We start from the raw sequence: 27,471 nt of genomic DNA on the forward strand, positions 1-27,471 counted from the left end.
TCAGATGCAAGAGAAAGAGGATCATTATTTTTCAGTTCAAGAGTGAAGAGTTTAATCATGAGCTGAACAACTTCAAGTGCAGAATGTGAGTCATAGAGTTCTTTCAGCTTTTGTAAAGCTTCAAAGGCAGTTGAATATGATGAAATATGGCGACTCACCTCTTCATTTACAGATGCTGCGATTAATGCATAGGCTTTGCTGTTCTTGTTTTCCCAAATGACAAGCTCTTTGTGTGATGTAGGCTGCACTGGGTCATTGTCTGCTTCTCCGACACACACTCCTTTCCACAACTCATTGAAGATGAGGGTGTGTTTTATCATCCGGGACCATTCAGGATAGTTCTCCTTGCCAGTGAGAACTATTCCTACCATAGATATGATTGAATGCATTCTGTAAAAAATACTTCTATTGATAAAAAAAACTTCTGCTAATATACAGTGAAATTGCACTCAAAAAGGAATTCTCAAAAGATTTCAAATCTCTTCCTTACGCTACAACTTTATGCACTATATTTTCTTCAAATCCCTCCAATGTTTGATAAAAGCATCTAGCATTACATTGAAATATTATGTATCAAATGTTTTAAAATGTAATATATTTATATATTACATATCACTTCAACGCTTTAACTATACAATGCAGCAGGGTAACATTAACATTCAAATGATTTAAATGATTTTAAAAAAATGCGCATTGATCTTCTTCAACACTTTGTTGGACTCCTTGTGATTGTGCGGCTGTTGTGGACTCTTGTCTGGGGAACCAAGACCTCGTTCACAAAAATAAAACCGCAGAGCGCTGGTCCATAGACAAACGAGCAAATATTCTCAAATATTCTATAGGCGCTGGTTCATTCATCACATTTCTTTTAAAAAATTCAATCCAGAGTTTCAAATATATTCTGCAACGAATCTCGTGCTGATGGCACAGGTACAAAACGCATCAGGTGCGCATGATGTGATTATATAATCAACCAAAATCCTTATGTGGTATGAATCATTTATAAAAACACTATTCTAGATTCAACCGTTGAAGACCGTTAAAAATATTTACAGACCCACAGACATATGTTAATATGTCTGAACAGAGTTTCAATGATGAAAAATAATGTTAATGCGAAGTCATTTAATATAACTTTACTATGTATACATTCTACAGACGGAGACACCATTAACCATTCGACTCAAAAAATCGAGACACCATTCCACAGACGGAGACACCATTAACCATTCGACTCAGAAAATCGAGCTCCAGTTCGCACAAGTAGCACAGATTTGCTACGACTAAATCCAGAGAGAGAAAAAAAATGCCGAGTTCGATCAATGAAGAAGACCAAGGCATACGGGTAAGGAAGATACAAAAAGAGCTCAAACAGTGGCCAAGACTCAAACCTGCAAGATCCACACAGAATAATCAATGAAGGCGCAGGTAAGATGTGAGAATCTGCAAAGTATAATCAATGGAGGCGTAGCATGAAGCAATTCATGCAATGGAGGAATAACGCCCTTTTGAAACATTTATGACATGGTCTGATTGTTCAGTTCTCTATCAGGACAGCCAGAGAGCGATTATTGTATTCAAAAGAACAGGCAGGTGCAGGCTTGGGTTGAGACTCACAACTAATCCATGCATATAACGCATAGAAAAATGGAACTCACACACAACGAAATTATTGAACAATGACTGAGATTTCGCAGGGATATGACAGACATGTCAGCCTGCAAAACATGGGCAGACTATGCAGGAGGGAGTTACAAAGAACAGAAGCTGGCTCTGATACCATGTTAGGCCAGGCAGTAACTCTCCAAAGGCAGTAAAACTGATTCATCTATTATTCCATAGGTAGGTTATTGTTATATACAATAGGAGTGGTTGTTCAGTTCATCTCCCGATGACTGTTCACATTCCTAATTTATTTATTTACACAAATTCCCCCAATCATGAAGATTAGGTGTCAACAATGCCTTTGTGTTGTTTTGTATTGATTAACGTCAACGTTAAAAATTAGCAAATACTTCAAACTAATAATTATGTTGTGAGGTGTTTCCCTTTGAGAAGAACTCACCTATGTGCCATTATGTACTCTCTTGTGCCAATGATTTGATGTGTTAGATGATTAAAAAAAAATTGTCGTTGTATAATCATAAGCAGTTACATTAAATGCTGCGTTGGAAGTTCGTTAGAGTAATGACCCATGTCGCTCTGAATCCCAAGAGAGAGTAAAAATGTTGGAAGGGATGCTTCCCTTGGCTTGCTTAGGCATTGTGGAGTCTCCCCATCATAACCCCCTTCGTATCTATGGCTGCTAGGGGAGGGATCTCTTCTTGTTCTTTTGGTTCTGATTTTTCCCAACCCCCTGTTTTCTAATGGAAATGATGTAGGCATTGTTGCTACACCCATCTCTTGGTCCATTGCCCATTATTTTTTGTTGTATAGATTCAAGGAGTGGGTAGCTCCATATTTTGTGGTGAATTATAATGGGAACGAGGTTGTTCGTGTTGGACACAGATTTCTATTGATGCCAATATGGCAATATTCAAGGAGTAGACAGAGCCAAGAGGAGCACACAGAGTTATCAGAGCCAAGAGGAGGAGACAGAGCCAAGAGGAGCACATAGAGTTATCGGAGCCAAGAGGAGGAGACAGAGCCAAGAGGAGCACACAGAGTTATCGGAGCCAAGAGGAGCAAACAGCGCAAATAGCAGACAGAGCCAGTGGAGGCATGTAAATAAGTCATCAAAGAGCTTATATGCATGCAGGTAACAGCTATTGGAGCAACAATGCCAAAGGAGTACTCTATCGGAGGAGTAGAGCTATCACATATCCTATATGCCAAGAGTAAGGTTCATAAGCAGAGCAATACATATATATATATATATATATATATATATATATATATATATATAACAAAGTAAAAACAATGGAACAATATATATATGCATGCATTTAAACACTATCGGGAGCGGCCTTAACACTATCGGCGGGAAAACTATACATCCTCGACAATACACTATCGGAGGCCAAAACTCACGTATAGATTCCGTTACACTATCAGAGGTAGAAACTGGACTTGAAATTTATTACACGGGAGCGGTGAGTCATATCGGGTCCCACACCTAATATCACATCGCAAAAATGGAGTGGTCTGCATTAACGTCAAGCGCTAACCCTATGCGACTTGTGATCGCCGATAGCGATATAGCATCGGACCTCCACCAATTGTAACCCCTGATTGGGATTACACACGGACCCGAAGGGGTTATCAACTGCTGCTCAATATCATATCGCATCCGCCCATCCCAATGCTCCACAGAGGGTTGTCCGACTAGAAGCGCCGACTGCGATAAAGCATGTGGACTTGATTAAACATTAAAACATGGTTTAATACCATATCACATCCAATCCATCGAAGTAGTGGAGGATTGGCTGTCGACCATCAGCGGAGTCATGGGTTCGATATATAAAGGACCCTCGGGAGTCACGAATCGCCGATTGGGATGGAGATATGGACCCGATACAGGAATATAAGTGGGTAAACTAAATTTGAAATCCGCCATTAGTGTTTCTTGCTTGTTTTTCATATATTTTCCTGTGTAACCATGTTTTACTTGCGGGGTGGTTTTAAGCCGAAAGGCTTATGATGGCTTTGTTCGATGGTTTTAGAAGGATGAACGTCAGGTAAATGGGGCGATTCATGGTGAAATCGATTGCGATTGGATGTGGCTATCCGTTAAATGAAGCTCAACTCTGTGCATGCCCACAATCATTGTCGAAAGGAGCGCTGTTACAGTTTTAACTGGGAAGATGTGTTCTCCATGGATTATTTGGCACTCTCTTATGAATTAACGTGTCCTGTGAGCACGATGAGACAGAGGAAGCTACAATTACAGACAAGCAAGTGGCGAGGAAGCTAAAGAAGGCGAGGAGGAAGCCAAAGAGCCAGTGGGAAAGCGGAAACGAATGGACAAAGGCATGGGAATGTATAAAACAGTAGAAACAGAGAACTGTTGGCGCTGTTGTTCTGGTGAAGAACTAGAGTGTGAGGTAGTAGAAGCAACAGAGGTAGAAGAGGCAGCAGAAGTAGGAAAGGCTGTAGAAGCAGCAGAGGCAAGAGAGTAGGAGTGAGAGAACCTCAGCTGAATAGAGTGTAGCAGCATACTAGTTTATACCAAGATTGGGTTGGAGCCCAAGATGTTCGAGCCTCAGAACTAAACATGACTAATATCATTAGGGGTATGTGCTCCTAAGTACATAAGCACTGCAAAACAGAGTTGGTGCTCTGGAGGTTGGAGCCTCACTGAAGTCCAAGTTGGAGCTTGGCAACTATTCAAAATCAGATATATACTTATATTGTATTTATTTCATTGCATTGTCTTGAGTTTTAATAAAAGCATTAATTCCGGCTGTTGATTTATGTGTTCTGTGTATACATATACATATCTATATATGCTTTTTGCAATCACTAGAACAATTAAATAGTAATAAATATTGATTCTCCGCTCTCTCAGTATTTACAACAATTGGTATCAGAGCAGGCTTCTTCATACTAGCCTAACAGCTTGAAGAAGGATCCGCAGCCATGATGAGAAATCACGAAGCATAAGGAAGACCTCCTTTATTCGATGGCACTAACTTTGGTTTCTGGAAGAAAATAATGACCTACTACTTAATGTCCCTTGGACCTGAAGTCTGGCATTTTGTTCAAAATGAATACCGAATGACTTCCACTCTTCCAACAGACCTAGACAAGAGGAAAGCCTACATCGCAAATGCAAAGGCCATGAACTCCATCACTAGTGGAATCAGTGATTCCGAGTTTACAAAAGTCATGCACTGTACCTCTACAAAAGAAATGTGGGAGAAGCTAGTTGGCTTGTACGATGGAGACTCAAAAGTCAAAAAGGCAAAGCTTCAAACTCACAGAAGACAATTTGAAAGTTTGAGGATGGAAGATGAAGAAGATATTGCAGCATACCTCCTCCGAGTAGCTGAAGTGGTGAATTCCCTGAAAGGATTGGAGGAAAAAATTGAAGAAAGTACCATTGTTCAAAAGGTATTAAGGTCTCTTCCAGACAGATTTGACTCCAAAATAAGTGCTATACAAGAAGAAAAGGATCTAGATACCCTCAAAATGGATGAACTCCATGGAATTCTCACTGCCTATGAAATGAGGAAAGGTGGCCCAAGCTCCAAATATGCGGCATTTAAGGCCTCAAATTCAAAGAAGGGGAAAGGAAGGAATGACTGTAGTGATGAGTCAGATGTGGAATCCGAATTGGCTCAATTTGTATGAACGCTGAAGAGAGGATCTAAGCTTAAAGGCAAGTATCATCTTATCTGTTTTAAATGCAGTAAAATAGGTCATTACGCAGCAAGATGTCCTCATAAACATGACAGTGATGATGAAGGAAATTCTAAAAGAATGGCACACAAAAAGAAAGTGTTCAATAAGAAAATCTTCTTCTCCAAGAAAGATGAGTCTGATGAGGATGAGTTTATGGTCATCATAAAGAAATCAGATGAGGAAAGTGATCATGATGAAAACCAAGAAACATTATTCATGGCACTCACAGATGATGATGACTCAAGGCTAGAAGGAAATGTAGATGAACTGTTAATAAGCACCATTGAAGAAAATGAGAAACTATGGAACAAAATCATTTCTCTCAAACTGGAAAACGAGGAAATAAGAAGGAGAGAAGATCTCTTGGAAGAAAAGCTTAAAGAAAAAGAAGAGACTTGTCAAGAACGTGAGGCTGAAATAGTGTCTGTGAGAAAGGAGTTGGAGAAAATTAAAAAGGGTTGTAAAAGCTCTCAAATACTTGAGACTATTCTAAAAAATAAAAAAACTCAACATGACAAGTCTGGAATAGGTTTCAAAGGAGAATCCTCAAGCACTAAAAATGGTGTGAAAAGCTATGCTGATGCACTTTCCTGCAATCCAAAATATGTAAAAGTATGTTATCAAAAGTGCATCCCATATCCCAAGAATGAAGAGAGAATTACTCCAAAGAAGAATGTGGAGTCGAATCATGGACACTACAGCAAATACAAACCTGTACTCCAGCAAGGGCCCATCGCAAATTCAAAGAACAAGGGAGGAGTAATTCCCAGGAAGGAAATTGACTCAAACCGTGGTTGCTTCAACAAGTACAAAACCATCTTTCTTGGACACTGCTTTCACTGTAAAAACTTCGGTCATCAAGCCAGACATTGTATGGCTTGTAGAAGTGAAAAGATAAAGCTAAAGGACCGAATAATCAACTCATATGCCCCCAAAAGGTAGGGACAAATAAAAACCTTCAATTCATTTGATCCCTTGACCAAATTTGATCTGATTTTCTCTTTCTGCTACAATAATGGACACTATGAACAAGACTTCCCACTCAAAGGAAGAAAGATGAGTAGAAAGAACTCCAACATGGACAAATACGGCCTGGCTCTATATGCTCAAAATAATGGAAACCAGTGGTTTGTAGATAGTGGGTGCTCCGGACACATGACAGGAGACAGAAGGAAGTTTGTCTCACTGAGCAAAAAGGAAGGGAATGTGTCCTTTGGAAGCAGATCTGGCAGAAATGCAGAAAAAGGAACAATTACTTTGATCAATGGAATAGGAAAAGCTCAAGATGCTCTACTGGTTGACGGACTCAAACACAACCTCCTGAGTGCCAGCCAAATCTTTGATCAAGGACATAAGGTTGTTTTCAGCACCAAAGACTGTGAAATAATGAACTTTGCCTTAGGGAAACTTGTGGCAAAAGGGGTGAGAACACCAGACAACATTTACATTCTGAACAAGATTCAAGAAAATAAATGCTACTTGAGTCAGACAGATGAACATTGGTTGTGGCACATTCGACTTGGACATAAAAGCCTCGAAAATCTGATCAATATCAACAAGATCAAAGTTGTACGAGACATCCCAAGTCTGTTCAAACCAAATCAAGCAGTATGTGGTCAATGTCAACATGGAAAGCAGACCAGAATCAGCCACAAGACAAAGGAGCTCTCTACATCGAAGCCCTTCGAGATCATCCATGCTAATGTGTGTGGGCTAACTAGAAATCAAGCACTCCCAGGAGAAAGGTACTTTGTGTTATTTGTTGATGATTATGCTAGAATGATGTGGATATATTTCATAAAGTATAAATCTGAAACTTTTTAGTCTTTTAAGAATCTAAAAGCCCTTGTATAAAATGAAAAAGATTCAAAAATTAAGTGCCTCAGAATAGACAGAGGAGGAGAATTCACATCAAATGAGTTTAGTGAGTTATGTAATATTCATGGAATTAAAAGGGAATTCTCGGCTGCCAGAACACCTCAGCAAAATGGGGTAGTTGAAAGAAGAAATCGAACAGTCCAAGAAATGGCAAGAACAATGTTATTAGTAGCAGACTTACAGCCTATATTCTAAAGAGAAGCAGTATGGACAGCTGTTTATAAATTAAATCGAACTCAATTAAGACCAAATTGTGGAAAAACTCCTTATGAGCTATGGAAAGGAAGACCTGCTTCGGTGAAGTAGTTCAAGATCTTTGGAAGCAAGTGCTTCATGAAAATAAATGATGGCTCACCCGGAAAGGTTGATTCTCGGGTTGATGAAGTGATATTCCTTGGATACTCTACATGGAGCAAGGCTTACAAGTGCTATAATTATCGACTGAAGAAAATAGTGAAAAGCATTGATGTAAAGGATGATGAAGATCTTCCAGAAAAGGAAATTAAAGAACATGAAGATGACTCTCTCATTGAAGAAGAAGAACCTAAAGAAGAAGAAATAGAAGAGGAAGAAGAAGAAGAAGAAGATGAAAGAAAACCACCTAATACCCCTTCAAAGATGAATTATGTCCAAAGACATCATCCAGAAGAGCAGATCTTTAGCGATAGAGATGAAGGTGTGCAGACCCGAAGAAGCATGGCAATCACACCCAAGAGAAAAGTCATTGCTCTCCAATCTATGATAGAACTAGAAACATTTGTAGAAGCAAGTAAGGATGCTCATTGGGTAAAAGCCATGGAAGAAGAAATGTCCCAAACTGAGAAGAACAAGACATGGGAGCTGGTACCTCGTCCAAAGGACAAAAACATAATAGGAAGCAAATGGGTGTTCAAAAATAAAATGAATGAGGAAGGACAAGTTATTAGAAACAAGGCAAGACTTGTCTGCAAAGGCTATTCACAAATTGAAGGAGTTGACTTTGAAGAGACTTTTGCACCAGTGGCCCGTATGGAAGCTATCAGGATGTTCTTGGAATTTTCTTGATCAAAAGGATTCAAAATCTATCAAATGGACGTGAAATCAACATTTCTGAATGGGGAACTCAAGGAGGAAGTATACATGGAGTAGCCAGAAGGTTTTGATCTAACAGGAGGAAGAGACTTAGTATGTAAGTTGAAAAAGGCTTTATTTGGGTTGAAACAAGCTCCTAGAGCTTGGTATGCAAGATTGGATCACTACCTACAACAACAAGGCTTCAAAAAGGGAGTGGCTGGAAGTAATCTATACATAAAGACTGATGAAGGTAAGTTACTAGTTGCTCTTGCTTATGTCGATGATCTGATTTTTGCTAGTAATAATGATGAAATGAGCCATGAATTTTCTCAAAGCATGTCAAAAGAGTTTGAGATGTCAATGATAGGAGAGTTGTCCCACTTCCCTGGACTTCAAGTATCTCAAACCAAATATCTAAAAGACATGCTCAAAAAATATGGAATGGAGCACTGTGCACCCATGAGCACTCCTATGACCACAATCTGCAAACTGAGAAAAGATGATGACTCCCCTCTAGTGGATGCAACTCATTACAGGTCAATGATCGGAGCCCTTCTATACTTAACAGCTACACGACCTGACATAATGCAAGCAGTAGGAATGGTGGGAAGATTTCAATCTGCTCCCAAACAATCCCATTTATTAGCCGTAAAAAGAATTCTCAAATATCTGAAGGGAACTTCTGATTTTGGTCTTTGGCACCTGTTGTGCTCTACAACAACCCCCCATTTCATATCATCTTTACTTATAAATATTAACGTATGAAATGGGTCCCTTTAAAATTTAATTGGTATCAATTCTTTTATTGCTCAAAAGAGGTTCGATAATCAAATGAATTCATTTCATAAAACCCTTTTTGAAAAGACCCAAAAAAGAAATAAGGCAAATCTTTGTCATTGCGATAAAGCGATCGCAAGATCGCATATCGCAATGACATAAGAAATATAAATAAGCGGCATATTGATTACCCCCGATGCGATATCGCAATCGGCGATCGGCAACAGTTCATACACATCTTAAAAAACACACATAACATAAGCACCGACGCGACGCGATATCGGCGATCGGGTATCGGCGATACTTCATATGCGGTCAAGGCAGTTTAAGTCATTTACTCTGATCCGATGCGATTGCGCAATCAGCAGTCGGGAACATCCCATGCACATTAATAAGGCGCTTAGGTCTTACCCCCGATGCGATGCGATATCGGCGATCGGGAAATCGGCAATTCACTCTAAATGCACCTTGTCATATTGTTTTTTCGCGCTAATCCGATGCGACGTCGCAATCGGCGTTCGGAGGATCCTATGCTTATGATTATATAATGCCCATTCTCCCCATGCGATGCGATATCGCCATCGGCGATCAGAATTTCAAAAGGTATAGCTTGAAGATCTAAAGTGTTATTGATTTCCGATCAATAAAGCGCGGATTTCGAAAAAGCCGTTAAATGGAGGGATAAGGTGATGTATTCATATTTAAAGTTTTGCCCCTTCGATTAACGATCACCTGCGCTCAACCGCCAAAATATCCATTGCACGCTTAAGGGAGTCATTCAACCGGATAATGGCGTAATAAGCATTTAAGGAGTAGCAGGCCTTAAACGACCATTTAATATATCTGCAATATCTGCCCATTGATTGGATCCGCAGCCATTTTTGAGAATTAATCTCTCAGCACGCTTCAATTGATATATCTTTCCCACCATGAGTCCTCATCATTATATTTCTATGTTACGGTTTTTCTTGCCTTTGTGCAGGATTCATCTTCCAACAGAAGCCTGAGCATGATGGGAAAGAAATCTAAGAAGACCGCGGGTTCCGCTGCTTCATCAGTTGCAGGACAAGCTGCCACAGATAAAAAGAAGGGCTTAATATCGGATACTACATGCACGGGCCTTACTAGAGCTACATGGCAAGGCACATATAATTTGATTGAAGCCGAACAACCAGAGAAGGCAGTGACAGAAGCTACTGCGGATCCTACTCGCAAGTCTGAGTCCACTCTCAAAGACTTAGCCGACTCTTTCCTTCACAGGATAGCAGCCAGAGAACAGATTCTCCCCTACACAGACGTCGTGCGATGGGCAATTGAGGAAATTCCAATCCTCGACAGAACTCTTTGCACCAGAGATGGGAGGATTTTTGGATCGTTCAAGCCAGAACATCTAAGGCAAATGTATCATTTGCCTGAGCCAGAGAAAGTCTATAACAAGACGTTCCTGGAGAAATTTGCAGCTGATAATGAAGTAGAATCCGAACCCATCCGGGATTGGAGGCAGAATCCAGCCAAACACAAGCACGAGTCTTCCGGTAAGTACTCAGTCGATTCTTTGGCTTCTCCCTATTGTTATGCGGGGATAATGATGTGTAGGCTATGGGGATTACATGACTCTGCTAATTTTACCATAGAGATGGTTCCTCTAATGGAAGCAGCAGTAAACAACATAATTATGGATTGGGCTACTATTCTCTCTGATAAGTTAGTCGTAGCTGTTCGTGATTTTAGAAAAGGTTATGTTGTTACTGAAAGGAAAATTCCCCCGTTTTATTACAGTGCATACATTTTAGATACGTTATGTTTTAATCCTGAGTTTCCCGTCCTTGGTTGGAGGTGGACTGTTATAGACATTTTTGTGCCTTACAGCATGAAGCATGAAATGTCCATAATCTAAGGGATCCAGTCCCTAAACATGTTGTTCCTACCCCTAGAGGAACAAGGTCAGCAAGCCACAGCACTGAATATCAGTTCTCCACCTGAAAACACTCAAAAACAAGCTAATTCTGGATCATGTCAACTGCTCCACTGAGCATCTGTGCTGAATGTCAACTGCTCCACTGTCTACCTGCGCTGAATGTCAACTGCAAAGAAGGCTACCTGCGCTGGGCGAGTTGGGACATGTGGCACAGTCATTCCTCAAGGTGTCAATGCACAGGAAGCTTCCAAAATGACACTTTGATCAAGGAATTAGACTGGTGATGAGTAAGAGGGTCTAGATCTCCAAGTGGAAGCAAGAACCTCCAAGTGGACTCAAGAACTGAAGAATAACTGAAGTGGGAGAGGACACTAGTCAGCTTCATGCCAGCTTCAAGCTGACTCATCCTTTCTCCAAAACTCCTATATATAGAGCTCTCTCATGAGGTCTAAGGGAGGCTGGAATCTTGTGAATGTAAGGAAGTGCTGTTGGTTTGAGTTTAGAACTATTGGGTGATTTGCTTTGAAGGAGGTGAAGAGGAGATTTCTTTCTGCTGGGAGGTGATGCTGGATTGGGCCTTTTATGGTTGTATCACTTCCTGAACTTTACTTCTTCCATTAATAAAGCATTTGAGGTTCTTCTATATGCATGTGTCTCAATGGTGTATTGTTATGCTTGTGTATTTGATTTATTCTAATCCTTAAATCAATGATGAATGTATGCTTCTTGTAGTTTCCCTCTCTTGCCATTTTGCAGGATCTTGGTAGCTGGGCCAGTGAAAGAGCAAGGAGCTGGGAGCAAGCAGCAAGGAGAGAAGATTGGATCAACCATTAGCGAAAGACATCGGTTAGTGGATCTCTTTCTCCCCTACTTTACTTTCATAAAGAAGAAATCTTAGATAGCTTTGCTTCAATTGTTGCTGAGGTACTATCACCCTTAGAGTGGGATAGGGTCATTCCGTATTGGATACTTTTCCCAACAACAAATTGGCGACTCCACTGGGGATCGTATCTTGTTGGTTGTTTGTGTTTTTGCTATTCATTTCCTAAACACAGGGAGTACCGAATCGAACTGCATTTGAATCTTTCAAATGCAAAGTAGAGGGCAGCTACTCTAGCTCAGTTTCTGGGCATGTTTATGATTTGAAGAGCTGATCCACAAGGACTCTGAATAGCTCTTAGTGATATCTTTTCATCCTCCTAATTACCATTTAGTGTGTACTTGATTGATAGCTTCTGATTTGGCCAAAAACTGTGAATTTTTGAGCAATCTGTGACCCGGAAACTGAGAAAAACGAAAGTTTATCTCTTCATTGCAGGCACTGTGAAGGCAGTCTGCATTTCATCGCAGGTCCCGAAGGGGCTACCTGCGCTGAAGGTCAAACTGACAGTTTACTACCTGCGCTGAACCAGTTTTGCCCAGTGCTACTGGGGTTCCCTCCTGTTTATTGCCCTGTTTTCATCCTTGTTTTTGCAGCCTGTTATCAGTCAATGTACCTATCTGAAACCAACTTTCCTTGCCACTATTCCGCCTCGGTTGTATAAAGAAACTATATTTTTTCTTTGTGTATTTCTTATATCATTTGCAGTTTCCCATAACGAAAGTGAACTAGTCTTGCTGTGGCCTCTTAGATCTAGACCTGTGATAAGTGTCGTATTGATCTTAAGAGTTAGTTTGTTTGCTGTTCATAGCTGATTAAGCTTTTGCTTTCGTCATATGGTTTGAATTTATACATGTCTAGTGTTGAAACAAGTAAATCTTAAGGTGTCTTTTGATTTTGGACAAAGCTTGTTTGCTTTCACTTGAAATTGAATTCGAAATTATACAACAACTTTCTTTTTGCAATACACCAACATTAAGAAAGAGAAAAGAAATACCTGCATTGTGCATGTGCATTTTGACAGCTTGTATGTTGATTTAGGGAAAAGTGCATTAGTGTGTGCTCTATGATCGGTGTGAAAAGATGATGTCTTTCTTTTCCCTCAGTAGTTAAGATTTTCAAAGTTGAAAGATTGAAAAGCTTGCTTATCATCTTAGACTGCATTTAGGAAGTTGTATTATACATCTCGTGGTGATCCATAAAGGCAAACTGCTAAACAAGATCAACTTAAAGTGAATTGAATTTACATAACAACGCATTGAAACATAACGCAAACACATAGAGGTCTAAGCTAGAGACGTGTTCCGGCATCGTTAAACGTGATATCTTAGCGTTGAGTGGTTGGGTGATTCCTCCACGGTGAAGCGATACGTATCAATACGGACTTGTGCTCCCACGTACCGTCGCGTATATATTGGGAGACCCCTATAGGAACAAAGCCTTTATCCATAGGAAACCGTGTCGGCCGCCCTACTGATCGCAATGCAGTGAACACAGCATTCACGAAGATCGACCACCCATACCGTAAAACGTATTCTGTGGTTTTGCGAAAAGTTTGGCACACCCTCTGCCTAGATCTCCAGAGCAGTTTATTTTGGCCTTTTTCAAACTCTATAACTGAAAAAGTCCATCCGAGCATTTGTCACTTCGGGCTCGTTAAAACATCGAAGGAGACTAGAGTCATCTTTAGCTTTTTCTCGACTCTTAAAAAGTGAAAAAGAAAGTTATGTCTAAAGCGTCGTTATAAAATTTATTTTAAACGGAACATAATCACCTCCTATTCCTGCGTTGATCTGTAGGTTGAGAACATGGAATGCCCCAACCAAGGAATTCCTCATGATGGAAATCCTAGTCCTTTCTCCTCTTGGGGAGAAGTTGGTGCACCCCACATGGCCACGTTGTCGCTTCCAGGACTGACAATTGGCCTGCCAATTTGGCTATTCTCAACCAATGTAGTTCAGAACACCATGGTTCCTGAACAGTCGAGTCAACAGTTAGATGAGTCTAGAGCTGCCCACCATCCTTCTACTCCCTATAACTCTTCCTCCAATCCTTCATATTCGCAAGGTAGAGCCGGCAAAAGCCAAGCTCCCATGGAGAAGAAGGAGAAGAAGAAGAGAGAGAAGAAGAAGAAGGAGCCTAAGGCGACTGGGGGCAAGCAAAAGACATCTGACAAAAATCCACACACAGCACAGACCGGGCCTAAATTGCCATGTGTCATATGTAGAGGAGACCACTTCCATAGAGATTGTCCCTGTATTCCCCAGATACTAAGGGACTGGTCCCCTCGTTTGCACAATTCGGGAGCATCAACCTCTGATAGCCATGTTGAATGCTTACCGTCAACCAGCGAAAGTGAAGGTTCAAGACAAAGAGGGAGAGCAAGATCCCCCTGCAGACTGTGTGAAGGCGATCACGCCATCCACCGCTGTCCCTTCTTAGACGAAGCGAAGAGAGTTTTGGAAGATCGTCCGGTTTCACCGTTGAGACTTCCTCCTGGACACAAAAAACTCGTGCCAAGTCCTTCGTTGGTTGAGAATACAGCTGGCCCGCTCAAGTGGTCAGCTGAAGCGTCAGCCATTGAAAATGAATCTACTGAATCCAGACCGGACGAAAGTCCAAAGGTCGAAACGGCAGTTGACCCGGTTCTTCCTTTAGAAGTTTCATCGTCAAATGACACCGTCACTGAAGATTCATCTTCAAATGACACCCTCACCGAAGAGAATAAGGATGACACCTTCCAGATTCTTTTCATCAACACAGACTCTGATGAGCATCAGGGAAATGCGCCCATTCCTTTATCGTAGGAAGGAACATCGTCAGGGTCATATCCGGCCGTGTATTCGGTCCCACCACCAAGCAACCTGGTTGTGTCCTTTGATTGGAACCAACTAGGCAGACCCCGGTTGCCAGCCAGTATACCATTCAGAATGATAGTCCAAATTTACAGAATGGTAATGGCTGGCACTATCATTGACGAAGGGGCATCTGTGAGTATCCTTTCCTCTATTGCTTGGAAAGCACTGGGTTCCCCAGCGCTTTTGCCTGAGATAAGAAATCTCTCGGGTTTCGATAAAGGAACCAGTCGACCATTAGGGATCCTCCCCAATGTGCCTGTTACATTGAAAGGGAAGACTGTTCAAATGAACGTGATGGTGATTCAAGGACCCTTGGATTATAACCTACTCCTTGGACGAGACTATATATATTGCATGGGAGCAATAGTCTCCTCACTCTTTAGAGTAATGTGTTTTCCACACGAAGGAAGAATGGTCAAGCTCGTAGACCAACTTTCATTTCCGGGATCACGCATCGCAAATAGTCACATACCAACCCTGAATGGTCTATTCAATCAAGAAATGTCTCCACCCCCAGTCCTCCTTCCCGATGAGTGCGAGTGATTCGGAAAGATGGGACTGGAACCCAGGGGGCATGCATCCTGGTCTGCTTCGGGCAGAGAAAACCTTGGGTATAAGGTAGAATTTCTGCGAAAGAGTATGACTAGTCCGTACCCCGTCCGTGGATGGAAGAGGGGTTGTTCTGGAATAGGATTCTTTTGTCAAGGTTACGTGTTTGACAACAGTCATTCACCCTTGTCTATTTCGGTAGACAGTGCCGAAGAAATGTTTTGTTTGAAAGATTAACGAAACAATCTTTGGGTAACGAGAAAGAGGTAAGCCTCACCCTTTAAAACAAATGTTTTCATGGATAAGTAGGGGCAGCCTTGAAATTGTACTTTATACCTGGGGGCATGCAAACCTTTTGGAGTGCAAGCAAAGAGCGATTATTTATCTGTTTTTTGGATTAGTCGTTTCCGAACTTGCATAAAGAAAGGATATGGAGTAAAGCTTAGTGAAGATGAAACTCCTTAAAAAATAGAGATCTCACAGGAGACATTTCTTATCTTATGACTGGTATTTCGAGCAGTTTTAGCATAAAGTTCATGCTCGTTAAAAAATAAACGCAAGATCCGAGCAGTTTTAACGCGGTCTTCATGCTCGTTAAAAAATAAATAAAAGCAGTGAGCAATGTTTCCCCCAGAGTTTAAGCTCATTTTTAAATAAAAAATGAACCTATCCCGGTAAATAACCTCTGTGATCGTAAATTTATCAGCCATAAAAAGCCTTGGTCGTGTTTGCACCTGCCACCTCCACCGTCATTTGGCCGATCGTTCACCTCCATATGATTGTTTACCCATTTTGAGGAACCGCTGCGAAGAGTGATTTCACCTAGCCATCCTTGTGACACTGCCGTGATTGGAAAATTCCAACCTGTACCTGGAATCTGCTGCTATCCCTGTTTATCACTCGTTCCTCAAAAGACGAGTCTTCTTTGAGCTCTTTTCAACTGACTCGTAAAATATGAAAAGTTTGCCGAGTTTTGGCCTTCCAGCCCGTTAAAGTGACCGGAAGAGCTATCCCTCCTCTAGATTTTAATCTTTTTGGACCCGAGGGATTATTGCACAAAAAGGTTGAGCGCTTGTTTTATTCGGCTCGTTAAAGTTATCGAAAAATCATCCCTTCTGTATTGTTTTATACTTTTTCGGACTTAAGGGATTAGATGACGTAAAACGAATTTTGGAGTTAACTTTCTGTACCTTTTCAGACTCTCTAAAAATGAAAAGGACCGAGTTTTCCTTGTCGTTAGACTCATTAAAATGATTAAATAGCGACAAACTTGTCTTTAGACGAGGACGAGTTTCCCTATCACTAGGCTCGTTAAAACATAGCGATGGGCTTGCCCGAACGGCAGGTTATAGAACAAGCATATGTTATCCTCCTCAAGCTTGACAAAAATAAAGAGGTACTGGTCAGAAATGATTGGGGAAAAATTGGGAGAACCTCAAAGCTTTAATGGTAGCAAGTCGCTCTTGAACATGACACTTTTCCTCCGTACCACATCGGGTTGGGTTGTTTCATTCACCGGTCTCATCACCATGGTCTCGCCAAACCATCCACATTTGGGGTAATGCTACCGATCCATCGCATCAGTGTCGTTATATGTTCAAGAGATGTTGTTCGGAAAGAGTCAACCGTGTTCCATCCACTGCCATACATTATCCTTCATCCACCCATGACCGCCTCCCTGAATCATATGTCACAGATTGTTTTCACCTCCACTAAAATCATTAGCTCCGTTCCGTGTCACTGATGTGGGATTCATTAAGGCCCTCCTTTGACGGATCGCTTCTTGTCGACTTCAGCTCATTATCCAAGAAGTTGATCTAGGAACAACCCCCTTCAGTACTTTGAAGCTTGCATGCCTCAATGGCAAGTTTCTCACTTCCGGCGATAGGTATACATCAATGACCTTCGACTGAAAGATTTTGCATGGTGTTCGACGCCAAGTCCTTTATTCACACCACGTGAATTGTACTGCAGTACCTTGAGGGTCATTATCATTATCGGTGATTCCTCTCGCGCTTGTTAATGGTTTACATTATTGACCGGTAATCAAGCGATGTCCTTCCATGTTCGACTTCAGCGTAATTCTCACATGGATCGACTTGTACTTAGAGTGAAGATCGAACGAGTTTGAAGACCCCGGATCTAGTTTCATCCATCCGGGCTGCGATATATATTCAGGAAATATAAAGACATTTGACATGTACATCATTACAGTAGATGATCATCCTACTCAAAGGATGATAATTTCAGCAGAGAATTATCAGTCTACCATCAGACGGTCGTCTGTTATATGTACCAAAATGAATTTATAAAGCTGAGCATGGGAATGCCCGCCTCAGCTCGATCATGAAAGAAAAATGAATCATAATGTATTGTATTGTATTTTATTACAGGTCACCTCTCAGCAATTGAATGAACTTCGGATCCTCCTGATAAAGCATTTCACCCGATAAACGACCTCATACTTTAGGGGGCAATTGTTATAGACATTTTTGTGCCTTACAGCATGAAGCATGAAATGTCCATAATCTAAGGGATCCAAAGTCCCTAAACATGTTGTTCCTACCCCTAGAGGAACAAGGTCAGCAAGCCACAACACTGAATATCAGTTCTCCACCTGAAAACACTCAAAAACAAGCTAATTCTGGATCATGTCAACTGCTCCACTGAGCATCTGCACTGAATGTCAACTGCTCCACTGTCTACCTGCGCTGAATGTCAACTGCAAAGAAGGCTACCTGCGCTGGGCGAGTTGGGACATGTGGCACAGTCATTCCTCAAGGTGTCAATGCACAGGAAGCTTCCAAAATGACACTTGGATCAAGGAATTCGACTGGTGATGAGTAAGAGGGTCTAGATCTCCAAGTGGAAGCAAGAACCTCCAAGTGGACTCAAGAACTGAAGAATAACTAAAGTGGGAGAGGACACTAGTCAGCTTCATGCCAGCTTCAAGTTGACTCATCCTTTCTCCAAAACTCCTATATATAGAGCTCTCTCATGAGGTCTAAGGGAGGCTGGAATCTTGTGAATGTAAGGAAGTGCTGTTGGTTTGAGTTTAGAACTATTGGGTGATTTGCTTTGAAGGAGGTGAAGAGGAGATTTCTTTCTGCTGGGAGGTGATGCTGGATTGGGCCTTTTATGGTTGTATCACTTCCTAAACTTTACTTCTTCCATTAATAAAGAATTTGAGGTTCTTCTATATGCATGTGTCTCAATGGTGTATTGTTATGCTTGTGTATTTGATTTATTCTAATCCTTAAATCAATTATGAATGTATGCTTCTTGTAGTTTCCCTCTCTTGCCATTTTGCAGGATCTTGGTAGCTGGGCCAGTGAAAGAGCAAGGAGCTGGGAGCAAGCAGCAAGGAGAGAAGATTGGATCAACCATTAGCGAAAGACATCGGTTAGTGGATCTCTTTCTCCCCTACTTTACTTTCATAAAGAAGAAATCTTAGATAGCTTTGCTTCGATTGTTGCTGAGGTACTATCACCCTTAGAGTGGGATAGGGTCATTCCGTATTGGATACTTTTCCCAACAACATGGACTGCCTAAGACCCCTCACCCATTCATATATACCACCAGAAATTGTGGAAATCCTCTTACAAGGACCATTTGTATCAAATCTGCAATGGCTTTATGGTTCCCATTCATTATTCTATTTTTGATAAGCCCATTCCTAGGATCTCCTACCTAGCTTCCTTTGATTTGCCGGCGGTAGCAAGTTGGTTTGGAGAAGAGAGATTTACCTACATTAGAGTTTTTGGCAGCCAAGCCAATCCGCATGTTCTCCCTTTGTATATTCCAGATAAACTGCTAGCAAGAGAGGTCTCCTATCAAATTATGGCAGAGAGTACTACACAGACTCTCAAGAAAGAAAAGAAGAGGGGCTGGCCCTCTTTTCCCTTGAGAATTGGTGTATATACTCTGCATGATCTCAAACACGCAGAAAAGGAAGCCACAAAGATGCAGTCTTTAACCCTGGCCACTATCCCGAATAGGCTATATGATCCAAGCAAACACGCCTATGCTGCATTAGAACAGGCCAAATTAACCAAATTTGATCATCAAGAAGATTGGTTTGACGACCTATTTGTTTCGAACGAAAAAATAGGTCAAGCTAGAGAAATTGCTCGATTAAAATATAATGATCAAGGGGTAACTGAGTTCGATAAACTTAGGGAGCAGAGGTTGCAAACTCTGCCTCTAGATTTACTGGCAACAACCCCAGCGACGTCTTCAAGCGAGTCTGGTCGGCAACAGTCAAACCAGCCTCTTGTTATAACAAAAGATCAAAAGAAACAACAGGAGGAAAATCAGAAGAAGCAACAGGCAGAAATGCAGAGAAAAGAACAAGTGGAAAGGCAAAAGAAAGAGGTAGAGGAACAACAGAAGAGGGAACAAGAAGAGAAACAGAAAAAAGAACTGGCAGATAGGCAGAAAAGGGAACAAGAAGAACAGCAGAAGAGAGAACAAGAAGAACAGCAGAAGAAAGAGCAGGAAAAAGAGCAGCAGAAGCAAACCACCGATGTCAATATAGACACTACCATAGACCCTAAATTATTTCAAGAATGGCAGCAATTTCATTCCATCATCAGTGGATTGGAATGTTCAAAAGATGGGGACACTTCTAAGACAAATGATACGCAGGACATCACTTCTCCTCAGGTTCTAAGCGGAACCAGCGGCCCACCCATTTCCCAGGATGTTGAGGTAATTCCTAAAGACCCTTCAGATCAAATTGTCCTCCAAGTGGAAGATATTCCTCCCTTGGACGTTTTCTACAGCCCACGGCATAGAGCAGTTGTGAAGCGATCAAGGAAAAGACGAAGGATTGATCAACCTTCTACCTTTCCAGAACAAACAGTCACGGGTAATGTAGTATGGAAGGAGGAATTGGACCCCTCCGATGACCTAACAAAGCTATCACAGTATGCAGGTGCCTATTCTGCAGCAACTATCGACAAGGCATCGGAGGTAAGTCTTCTGCTGAAGACTAAGGACCAAGATATTTTTGCATTACAGGCAGAGGTGACCGAGGCAAAACAGAGGGCAGCGCAAGCAGAGGAGCAGTTGCTGGTACAACAACAAATGAATCATCAATTAACCCAGCAATTGCAGGAAGAAAAGCAGAGGATCGACCAAAGCGCAATCCAGAAACAAAAGGAGTTATCGGAGGCATTAGCACAGTTGAGGACAGCAAATGAGCTGATGCTGAAAACGAAGGATGAGCAAATAGCTCAATTATCATCACGGCTCGAAGTCATAAAAGGCACCCAAAAGGTGGAGGAGTTCAGAGCAGAAGCATCGCAAATAAACAATGCTCTAATATCACAGATTAGACTCCTGTGTAATCAACTCACTGAGGCAGAACCATTGTGCGAACTAACTACATCCATCAATCAGCAGGTAGAGAAGGCCAGGAATGAGTTGGACCAGGCCGATGAGCTCATAAGTGGATATCTTGACTGGCAAGATTCGGATGTGGGAAAAGCAGCGAAGTTGCCTAGAATCCAAGAAACTTATAAGGACATACTCTTTACAGAATGGCACACTCAAATGATGAAAGCAGAAAGGGCGGCTTCAAGATGTAAATTAACTGCAAGCAATATGATTGATCTAGTCAACAACACCCTCTACCTGGCAAACATGATCTCCCAGTGTACACCTGGAAGGATAACAACAGCAAATGTGATTGAGCAAACAAGTTATCCTGACTTAGAGGAGAAGGGAAGATTAATCGCTGGGGTTAACACTTTGACTTTCGATGCATATTGGCTCTTTCTGATCAAGCCACACACACAAAGGTCTGCCCTCAAGTGTTTAACTGATGCACTCGGGTGTATAATTCCCGATATCCAAGATGCCACATATGCTGCTCAGCTCAGTTCGCGCCTCAACAAACCGCCTGAAGTAGAACCAATGCTAGCGATAAATCAGCTCAGGTTTAAAGGCAAAGAGCCTACCTGATGAATCATTGCTGCCGACTGCCAGATCGTTCCAAGAAATAGGATCAATAGTTATTGATACCAATTATGTAGGATTTCTGTTTATTTGATATTTAGATTAGCTTAGTATTTATAGACCCTTTCATTGTTTTGGAAAGGGTCGTAAAATTTTGTAATAGACTTAAAGACTGAAGTTTGCACTACTGTGCTTCAGCCTATATTCTTTTATGAAACTCGACCAATCGTTCTTAATTTGACAAGGAAGTTTCTTTATGCAATTGCGCACTACTGTCTTTTGTTAGAGATGTTTTCTGAGTTGAAGGAAGGACTGTGACATAGCGATTGATATACGGGAGTGTTAATCAGCATATATGGTACTATTATCTGTATCTGTATTCATTCCTTTTATATGAATTGTTGTGTAATTATTCTTGCTATTGTTGAATACATGTATGTGCTGTAACAACAAATCTCTATCTCATTCCACTATTGGATGTATTGCGATATGCCCTTTTCTTTAATCATGCATGTAACAATGATATAAATAATGAAGTGTAGTAATTTCGTTGTTATCGCTTTGCGTAACTATTTATGCACAGCAGTCTTGAATGATTTAATATCTACGTTTTAGAGATGGAGTCATCTATATGCCTGTCTTAAAGCACAGATCATCAAACGCTACGCTTTAGGAAATCGATAAGTTCCCGGGATAGATCATAGTTATTATATTTTATTGATAGTTTTAGTTATTCGTTTATCGCCAGCATATTCTATAAGCCATTCATCCATCCCGTCTACCTATAATTTTTGGGAAACTGGTCCCATTATCCCCAGTCGGAGCCACTATTCCAAACGGAAAAGGAGTTGTATCAAGGTCCGGACCAGGTGGTTTCCCCTATGTTGTTGCAGCGATTTTCGAGGCATCAACAGCACCCAAAGAAATCAACACTGACTGTAACTCCATACACCGATGCTGATTGGGATGGAAGTATAGATGATCGGAAAAGTACTAGTGGAAATGCATTCTTCCTAGGAGACTGTTTGGTATCCTCGCTCAGAAAAAAATAGCCATCCATATCATTATCCACAGCTGAAGCCGAGTATATTGCTGCAGCACACTGTTGTACACAGATACTATGGATGAAGGAAGCTCTAAAAGATGTCGACATATGTACAGATCAACCGATTACCGTCTATTGTGACAACATAAGTGCTAGCAGTCTCAGCAAAAATCCAGTGATGCACTCAAGAACCAAACACATACCAATCAAGTATCATTTCCTCCGTGAGCAAGTAGCTGAAAAAAACATCGTCCTAGAATATATCAGTAGTAAGGAGTAGATAGCTGACATTTTCACAAAACCTCTTCCTTGAGAAGCATTTGAACATTTGCGTCAAAAGATGGGGATTATTTCTTTATCATCACTCAAGTTCATTCATAAAGATCTAGCAGGACAGGGGGAGTCCATATGCCTTCCTTTTCCATTGATGTCAAAGGGGGAGAGAGTAGAAGAATATTGCCATCAATAACAAAGGGTGAGATTGTTGGACACAAATTGTCATTGATGTCAATATGGAAATATTCAAGGAGTAGAGAGAGCCAAGAGGAGAACACAGAGATACTGAAGCCAAGAGGAGGAGACAGAGCCAGGAGGAGCACACAGAGTTATCGAAGCCAAGAGGAGGAGACACAGCCAAGAGGAGCACACAGAGTTATCGGAGCTAAGAGGAGCAAACAACGCAAAGAGCAGACAGAGCTGATGGAGGCATGCAAATAAGTCATCAGAGAGCTTATATGCATGCAGGTAATAGCTATCGGAGCAACAATGCCAAAGGAGTACTCTATCGGAGGAGTAGAGCTATTGCATATCGCATATGCCAAGAGTAAGGTTCATAAGTGGAGCAATATATATATATATATAAACAAAGTAAAAACAATGGAACAATATATATATGCATGCATTTAAACACTATCGGGAGCGGCCTTAACACTATCAGCGAGGAAACTATACATCCCCGACAATACACTATCGGAGGCGGAAATTGGACTGGAAATTTATTACATGGGAGCGGTGAGTCATATCGGGTCCGACATCTAATATCGCATCACAAAAATGGAGTGGTCTGCGTTAATGTCAAGCCCTGACCTTGTGCGACTTGCGATCGCCGATAGCGATATCGCATCGGACCTCTGCCAAGGGCGACCCCCGATTGCGATTACACACAGACCTGAAGGGGTTATCAACTACTACTTAATATCATATCGCATCCACTCATCGCAATGCTACACAGAGGTTTGTCCAACTAGAAGTGTCGATTACAATAAAGCATGTGGACCCGATTAAACATTAAAACATGGTTTAATACCATATCGCATCTGATCCATCGGAGAAGTGGAGGATTGGCCATCGGCCATCGGCAGAGTCATGGGTCTGATATATAAAGGACCCTCGTGATCCAGACTTAAACAAGAATGCAACAAATTACAAACATAACCATATACACAAATATGCAGCGGAAATAATACTTCATTTCATTAATGGAAAATACTGAAATATGCTTACAACCAGAAATGGAAATAAACCAGCTAGGGCGATGGTAGCTTATCTCTGAGAAGAGATGTGTGGCTACATGCCTCTCAACTGTGTTACAATGAGGCTCGAAGCCCTATTTATTTCTGAGAAACAATGGAAAACCCTTCACATTCCAAAACCTAACCCTAGAAGATGAAACGCTAAATTGTGGGCCCCGTTTTTGGGTAAGTTGGTACATCAACTTCCCGAGGTCGTTAATTGGTCGTATTATCTCCGTTTGACACACGTGATAGCCCATTGGAAAGATCTCTCTGAGGACTACGACAGAAAAGATGATTTTTAGACAGAAAAATTGATGGCTGGTAGATTTCCCAAAAAAGGTCGTTTATGGCCTTAAAACAGCTCTGGAAGTTCAGGACCCGAAAAACTGCTAAAAATAGTAAATTATGCTATAATTAAGGAAGCTGAAAAAACTGAAAGAAGCACTAGAGGGGATCCAAGTGGAATTAGCGGATGGCCACCAATATCCACTTGGATCACCTCGAGAGTCACGAATCACCAATTGCAATGGAGTTATGGACCCGATACAGGAATAGAAGTGGGTAAACTAAATTTGAAATCTGCCATTAGTGTTTCTCGCCTGTTTTTCATATATTTTCCTATGTAACCATGTTTTTGCTTGCGGGGTGGTTTTAAACCGAAAGGCTTACGATGGTTGTGTCTGATGGTTTTAGAAGGTTGAACGTCAGGTAAATGGGGTGATTCGTGGCAAAATGATTGCGATTGGACGTGGCTATTTGTTAAATGAAGCTGAACTCTGTGCATGCCCACAATCATTGTCAAAATGAGCACTGTTACATTTTTAACCAGGAAGATGTGTTTTCCATGGATTATTTGGCACTCTGTTATGAATTAACGTGTCCTGTGAGCACGATGAGACAGAGGAAGCTACAGCGACAGACAAGCCAATGGTGAGGAAGCTGAAGCAGGCGAGGAGGAAGTGAAAGAGCTAGCGAGAAAGCGGAAACGAATGGACAAAGGAATGGGAATGTATAAAACAGTGGAAACAGAGAACTGTTGGTGTTGTTGTTGTGGTGAAGAACCAGAGTGTGAGGCAGCAGAAGCAACAGAGGCAGAGGAGGCAGCAGAAGCAGCGGAGGTTGTAGAAGCAGCAGAAGCAGGAGAGTAGGAGTGAGAGAACCTCAGCTGAATAGAGTGTAGCAGCATACCAGTTTATACCAAGATTGGGTTGGAGCCCAAGAGGATGGAGCCTCAGAATTGAACAGGATTAAAGTCATTAGGGGTAGGTGCTTCTAAGTGCAGAACCACTGCAAAACAGAGTTGGTGCTCTGGATGTTGGAGCCTCACTGAAATCCAAGTTGGAGCTTGGCAACTATTCACAATCAGATATATACTTATATTGTATTTATTTCATTGCACTGTCTTGAGTTTTAATAAAAGCATTAAATCCAGCTGTTGATTTCTGTGTTATGTGTATACATATACATATCTATGTATGCTTTTTGCAATCACTAGAACAATTAAAAAGTAAGAAATACTGATTCACCCCCCTCTCAATATTTCCAACAATTCGATCTCATGGTTATCAGCTCAATGTGATGAACGGGGTTATCGACCTCAATGTGATGAAGATCATCAAGAAGGTGGTTGGCTCCAAATATTTGGGAGGGCTGGGAATGTTAGCACTTCTTATTATTAGGTTTCCTGATGTGCTGAAGCACAGGCTGGAATCTCTACAATCAACCTTTGATTCTACAATACATATGCAATCAATATCAATATGTTGTGGAGAACATTGTGGAGTTTGGGAAGCCCTACGAATTTGGGCTTGAAGCTAGGTCGAAACTATAGTTGTTTCTAGCCATGGGTTCCATGTGTAAATCAAGCCCTAAAGATTTGCTTGTCTGTAATGGATACAAATATGAAGAATATATTTCATTGGTGCTTACTACCATACCCTTGAATTTTAATTGCGTTATTGTGTTGGAGCAAGAAGAAGAACTGGATTCGGTTCTCAGTGTGAAATGCAAGTTAACCGTGAGGGCTATTTTTGGGGTTTGATCCAACTTAAGGACCAAACATGGTGGCCATTTTGGCGCCAAATCTAGTGACAAGGGAAAATTTGGGCTCATGAGTTTGGAAATTGTTGGCATCGTTTTGAAATTGTAGAAATTGGGGATGCTGGATTGTCTTGAGCTTCTTCTTTTATATAGTATGTCTTAGATCCCATGCATTTAGTTCTTAATGATGGTGTGAGCGAAGTGATGTATATATCCTGTGATTTTGTTAAGCTGGGCACCAATATGAAGATTAGTGACATTGGAGGAGGGCTTGGTATTGATTATGAAGGTACCAAGTGTTCTTCATCTGATATGTTTGTTGCTTATAGTTTGGAAGCATATGCAGTGACTATGGTCAAGGAAGTTCCTGTGGCCTATATCCAGGAAGGGGTAAACCATCTCATCACATGCAGTGAATGTTGGAGAGCTCTGGTTTCACACCGTTCTCTTCTAGTGTTTGATGTTGTGTCTATGCATGAGAAAAAGGACTTTGTATCTGCAGTTGTGGCTGGAATGGATCTAAAGTCTTTGGTGGACAATTTTCCTAAGAAATTAATGGGTGAGTATAAAAAAATCATGGATAATACTACCATGGGGAATTTCCACAACAACCAAATGTACACAGAGCATATGGAAGCAAGGTTCTTAGATTTGTTCAAAGAAGGGAACTTGAGGCTTGAACCATTATCCACTGTAGATGAGATGTGGATGTCATATCTTTTCTTGTCGCAGAAGGGCCCGCCATGTGTCACATAAATATGTCAATATTCAAGTTAATTCCTAACTTCTGGGAAATTGGGAAGTTGTTTCCATTGATGCCTATCCATAGGCTCAACGAACGAACTAATCCATGTGCCATTCTGTCGGACTTCACCTGTGATAGTGATGGCAAGGTGGAAACTTTCCTAGTTGATGATGATAGTGGTGGAACCTCAACCAATTTTCTTCATTTGTTGATGCATGAACCCAACATGATGTTCGGTTCTATCAAGTGTCGCATTTAGGACTCCCTACACTTGGATGATGACTGTGACTTAGACTCTGTTATCTCTAACCTTAACACCATTCCTTCGACATTCAAATATCTACCATACCTCTCCTCCTCATCATCCACCTCTTATGTCTTCAGTAACACCGATGAAGAATCCCATGACCACGACCACGAGTGTGACCATGATACCTGGTAACCCTACTTTAGGTCTCTTGATAAAAATAAACCATTCATTTTCCCTGAATTTTTAGTTGGATTAGGTATAGTTAGGTATGTCAGTGATTTCTTCATCTATAGAAGGTTTTATAGTAGCAAAAAAAACCACCATGTTTTGAACTTGAGATGTAAATTCATTTCTTAGTGTTAATTGTACATGCCATTTTATAGTTTTTGACAGGTGAGTTCCTTTTATTTGGTTGTAACCAAGATTTAGAAAGTTATTCGACCTGCTCTTGACTATTATGATAAAAAGGAAATCTTGATTTTAGATCCCTCATTTTCAAATGTGAATTTCTAATTGAAATGGACGTTGGATCGGCCAAAAATGAAAAAACAGTAATGGCACATTATGGGCGATTTACGTTTTAGGACTAGTCCATGTTTGAAGACATTACATGGTTCCTGGGCATTAGATGGCTCATTAGAGGAGCAAGAGGAAGCTCAC

The 27,471-nt window shown here is 41.1% G+C and overlaps 1 pseudogene; it reads left to right on the forward strand.

Annotated features, from left to right (window-relative positions):
* The first annotated feature begins 2,237 nt into the window (after positions 1–2,237).
* LOC149246870 (arginine decarboxylase-like) lies at positions 2,238–27,003 on the forward strand (annotated as a pseudogene).
* The last annotated feature ends 468 nt before the right edge of the window (positions 27,004–27,471 follow it).

This window comes from Pinus tabuliformis, chromosome 7 (genome assembly GCF_031772625.1).
Source record: "Pinus tabuliformis cultivar Carrire ecotype Pingquan chromosome 7, CPIR1, whole genome shotgun sequence".
NCBI classification, from domain to species: Eukaryota; Viridiplantae; Streptophyta; class Pinopsida; order Pinales; family Pinaceae; genus Pinus; species Pinus tabuliformis.